Here is a 6,000-nt window from a genome sequence, read left to right on the forward strand (position 1 = left end):
TTTGATAATAAATTTATATTTAGGCAAAGTTAACAATAAAAACCTGATGATTTATTGTAAAGACATGAACAATATTTTAAAATGTAAAGTCACTAAATAATGACTAGTTTTGAAAGGTATAATTTTAAACCACCCACTCTTTCAATACTATAATTAAAACAAAAATGACAGTGAGCTCTAGAGAGTACACACAAAGATCTGGGTCCATAGGGATGTGTAATTTGCTCTTTCTATGGATCTGAGACCAAAGGCTCCATTTATTTGCTAAAGATTAAAAGGATAAAATGATTATTTCTTATTTTAAAATACACAGACAACCACATCAAGTTAAACATTGATTCAGAGAAAAGATTTGTCAACACTGTATTAATATCACCCTAGAATTGTACAGTGATTATTCTTCACAAAGCACTTTTACTACCATTATCTCATTTAAGCCTCACAATAGATCCATTAATATTATTATTCTTAATTTACAGATAAGGAAACCCACTCAGGGAGGTTTAAGGATTTACCCAAGGAGAGGCAACCAGCTAGCAAGTGCCAGAGCTGGGAGCTGAACCCTCACTTTGTAGTCCACTCCTCTTTATTCTATATCCATCTGCATTCTTTTCCAGATATAAAACAGTTTTCCTTTGTGGGAATTATCCAGGTTAACAAGACCAATGGTAGAGAGTAGTACATACCAGAAGGTATCAGCTTGGGAAAAATAAATAGTCTTATGGCAATTACTGTTGTCTGCATTTAAAATTGGAAAAACCAAGGAACGAAAGTTTGTCCTAAGTCAAACAGAGGCTCTTTCATTGTTCAGGGGTTGGTTTGCCCATTAGGCTTCACTGTCTCACTTTAGGGCTTGCTTGGCTTCTTGGCCTGCTTGTTAGCACCTTTACCAGGAGGCAGGCAGGGCAGAGAGAGGAGCATTTGTAACCAGTTTGATCAATGATTAGAAGAAAATTTAAGCATTATCTTAATTGACGTATTTGGATTCTTTCTAGATTTCAACTATTAATGTGGGTCCTTGTCACCAGTCTCCCAGGTAAACCTAGAATAAACAATGTAGTAAAATGATTTCAGAACCAGAGAAGAAAGTCTGTTATGCATCTATATATTTCCACCACTGATTTTTCTAAATGGTAAGTATGAAATGGTAAATCTTTTAAAATATAAAACTTTAAAAACAAGTGGGGAGTGACTTCTTAATAGGTACAGGGTTTCCTTTTGGGGTGAAGAAAATGTTCCAGAACTAGATAGTGGTGATGGTTGCACAGTATTGTGAATGTACAGTATTGTGAATGTACTAACATAATAGTAAATTTTATATTATGCAAATTTTACCACAAACACATGCACAAAAAAGGAAAAACAGATGGACAATGAGCAAGAACAGACAAGTCACAAAAGAGGAAATTCGACTGGTGGTAAACATGAAAAAGGTTCCACTTTACTAGCAATTTAAAAAATATAAATTTAAAACAAAGAACTGGTATCTTTAATCTATCAAATTAATGAATATTAAAATAAGAATTTAGTGAGACAGGCATTCTAATATATTTTCATGGAAATGCAAATTGGTGCCATCTTTCTGGAGAGAAACCTATCAATATACATAGATCAATCCTGACAAAAGAAAATCAGACTTAATTCCTACTTCCCAAAGTGGAGCTAAAAGCTGGATCCCACCTCCCACCGCAAACAACAGGAATTTATTCTTTCATATTTCTGGAGGCCTGAAGTCTGAAATCAGGGTGTTGGCAGGCTCATCCTCCCTCTGAAGGCTCTAGGGTAGAATCCTTCCTTGCTTTTCCAGAAAAAAATGGTTCTTTTTCCTTGTTTTCCATACACAGAGAATACAGACTCATGATATATGATAGAAGAAAAAGCCAGCTTTATGCCGTGTCCTGTCCTCTATAGACCCACTGGAATGGAAAGATGAGGGTCCCCACCTCAGGACAGAGTTCTAATTCTCAGCACTACAAGGAAAGATGCAGGGCATATCGATGGTGGAAAGAGAATCGGGGGCATCAAAGTGGCTATGGATTTCCCAAGACCACAGGGTCTGTCTCATATCTGTGGAAGAGGAACAATGGGGCCTTCTGCAGCTTCCAGCAGGTGTAGCACATGGCCCTGTCATGTATCCTATTATGCCAGGCTGTCTTGGAGAGAGCCAGTAGGCTCTGACATTTGTGGGGCTTTCCATATGTAGCTGTGAGTCTTATCAGCAACCGCCAGGCATGCACGGGCTAGACCACCCAATTGCTCTTGAATTATATTGCTATAAGGCAATCATGGCATTACAGGTCAAACACAACATTTAGGCCTAAATTCAAGTTAATGCACTGTAACAAAGTTGCTTAAGCTTGCTTACATCCTAAAGCCCACTAGTTTCAGCTAATTTAAGAGATAGTCTGATTATGAAAGGGAAAAAGTTTCATATGAATTTACCTGGGAGGCTGTTTCAGTTTGCTAAAGCTGCCAGAATGCAAGTGGGTTGGGTTTTACAACGGGGATTTATTAGTTTACAAATTTACAGTTCTTAGGCCATGAACATGTCCTAATTAAGGCATCAACAGGATGATAGCTTCTCTGAAGACAGGCTGCTGGCATCTGGGGTTCCTCTGTCAGACAGCAAGGCACATGGCTGGCGTCTGCTGATTCTTCACTCCTGGGTTTCATTGCTTTCAGCTTCTGGTTCCATGGCCTCCTCTCTTAGCTTCTCTGGGGCTTTTCTCTCAAGCTCTCTTGTTTTTTTTCTGTCCTTTATCATAAAGGACTCCAGTAAAAGGATTAAGACCCACCTTGAACGGCCATGCCTCAAATTGAAGTAACCTTACCAAACAGTCCCACCCACAACAGGTCTACACCCACAGAAATGGATTACAAGAACATGGCCTTTTCTGGGGTACATAACAGCTCCAAACTACCACAAAGGCCTAGGTCCTACAAAAAGAGAGATTTTCCTGAGTTCTCCTAACTATACACTCATTGTAATTTATAATAGGGAAAAACTGGAAACAACCTAAATGTCCAATCAAGGATGTGTGGATACATCCATTAACTAGTGTTTTTTAAATGGAAACTAATCCTGTAATAAGAAGTTAAAATACAGAATGCAGAGATTCCCCTTCTGGCGAAGAAGACTCCACCCTGTCTCTCCCACCGAATGCAGATATAAAACTTGAACATGTAGCAGCTATTTGAGGACTCTCAACCAGCAGGGAATTTCCCATTTTCTTTTGCCTTCAGTATCCCAGGTCCAGACTTAAGCCAGCCAGAAACCTGGAATTCAGAGCTGGGCATGGATAGAAGGAGCTACAGAAGAAGCCTGCTAGGTCTGGCCCAGGAAGCAAAAAAGAGGACCCCTAAATCATAGAAAGAACTGGGGAAATCACCTGCTTTTCTTTTTCTTTCTTTCTTCTTTTCTTTTCTTCCTTCTCTCTTGTGCCAGCCTTCAGGCAATCCAGGAGTGGCATAGGTGGCTGCCACAACCATGGCTGGGGTCACAGGTGCCTAAAACTCTGAGGGAGGGGAAACTACTTCTCTGGACGAAGGAGTTGTGGTCCATACAGGATAGGGCAAGCCCCATTGCTTTTTTCCTCTCTCTCTCAGTCTGCCCATTGTTTGACCCCAGGTGTGGATGCAGTCACAAGAAGTGCCCAAGTCCTGGCATTCCGGCCACACAACTGAAAACGGAAGCCCCAGGAACCAAAAGTTCTAGGGAGCTCTTACAGAGGGAGGAATTTGGAAAAGCAGTCCCATAAGTTGTTTATGAACTGCTGGGCTTACCCTCAAGCTGGGTATGCGTGGATCTGATCCTAAACAGCATATCAAAAACTTTGAGAACTAAACTACAAGATAGACCACAGCCCCGGTCCAGGTGGGACACAGGCTGCACAGAGGTTAAAAGAACTGGTAAAGCCTTTGTAAACTGAACTGACATTGGAACCACAACCCACAGAAAGATGGTTGGAACCTGTGGCCTGGACCTTTGAGGCAATTGCCTGCTGAAATAAAAATATCGGTATTATCTATAGAATTTAAACAAAACCAGAGAGTTTGATGGTTCCTCAAAAAGTTAAACAGAATTACCATATGACCCTGCAATTCCACTCCTAGGTACATACCAAAAAGAAATGAAAACAAGGACTTAAACAGATATGTATACACCAATGTTCTTAGCGACATTATTCACAACAGCCAAAAGGTGTAAACAATCCAAGTGTCCATGGACAAATGAATGGATAAACAAAATGTGGTGTGTGTGTGTATATACATATACATGATGGAATATTATTCAGCCATAAAAAGGAATAAAGTTCTGATACATGCTGCAATACACATGAACCTCAAAAACATTATGCTGAGTGAAAAAAGGCAGACACAAGGGAACAAATATTGTGTCATACCACTTATGTGAAATATCCAGAACAGGCAAATTCATAGAGCCAGAACATAGATTGATAGGTTGTAAGGGGCTGGGGGAAGAGGGGAATGGGAGTTATTACTTAAGCGATACAAAGTTTCTATTTGGAGTGATGAAAAAGTCTTGGTAATGGATGGTGGTGATGGTAGCAAAATGTTGTACATATAATTAATCCCACTGAATTGCACACTTAGAAATGGTCAAAATAGCAAATCTTATGTCATATATAAATATATACCTACAATTTAAGAAAAAAATCTTTTTACTTCACTTAGTCATTCAATATATTTTAAAACATTTGCACTATCAAGCTCTGTGCTAGGTATTGGAGCTACTATAGTAAATAAAACAGCCATAGTCCCTGTTCTCATGATGGAGAAGTGGAGAAGAACAAATTATACAATAAATGTAAATCATGATAATGGTTAAAGAAACAAACAATGTCAAGAGAAAATGTCAGAGGAAAAGGGAGGCTACTTTGGGTCAGAGAAGTGACATTTAAGAAAGGAAACTTGAAGGAGGGTAGACGCTAACGAGGGGAAGAACCAGAGCAGGAACATGCCAGGCAGGGAGAACAGCATGAGCAAAGGGCCTTGAGGTGGGATTGGTTTGTTTGAAAAACAGAAAGCAAACCAGAGTGCCTGGAAACAGTGGGCAAGAGGGAGAGGTGGTGTGGGGTGCAGAGTGCACAGGGCCTTTAGGCCATGGTAAAGGGTTTGGGTTTATGGTAAGGACAATGGGGAGCCATTGAAGGGTATTGAGCGGGGGAGTGAGATGACCTGATTTACCTGTCAAAAGGTGGGTAAGATGTGGACAAGCGAGGAAGCAAAGTAACCGGTGAGGAGGGTATGGCAGGAGCTTGTTTGAGCAAAGATGATCACCTGGCTCAGGGTGGTGGCAACGGAAATAGAGAAGCAAGGGAAAATCTTTCCCAACTCAGGCAACTGGGCAGACAGTGGTGAGCAAGAGGACAAAGCAGTTTGGGTTTGTGGGGGAGAGGAATTACAATATCAGGATTGGAATACTGAGCATGATACATCAAACTGCCTATGAAACATCCATGTAGCTGTAAATATAAAATCTAGAACTTAGACTAAAGGTCTGGGCTAGAATTATAAATTTATGAATCATCTGCATTTAGAAGTTATTTAAAGCTAAAATACTATAGATAGTCTCCCCTTGTTACTGAGTAACAGTTAATTACTGAGATTTTCTTGTAGCATTCTTTAGGATCTGCTCCACTGAAGAGGTAGAAGGTAAGACAAACTATTACAATTCTGGAAAAAGTAAATAGGATCTTATTTGACCCTAAGATCTGGAGTCTGGCTATTAAACCTGTAGTCTTCAGACTTTGCTTACACACTCACAAAAATAATTTTGAAAAACTTTATATTCCCTGGTGTATTTTTAAATTTACATCTAAACTTTTTCATCACAAATTTAAATAGCGGCATGAGGATATGAGTTCTAGTGTATTGTAACTATTGACATTTAAAAAATAAACCTATTATATCACTCAAATTTAATCAAAGGAATCTAAATACCATGGAAGTTTAATACTTACCATCATCCATTTTAAA

This window comes from Choloepus didactylus, chromosome 5 (assembly GCF_015220235.1).
Source record: "Choloepus didactylus isolate mChoDid1 chromosome 5, mChoDid1.pri, whole genome shotgun sequence".
NCBI classification, from domain to species: domain Eukaryota; kingdom Metazoa; phylum Chordata; class Mammalia; order Pilosa; family Megalonychidae; genus Choloepus; species Choloepus didactylus.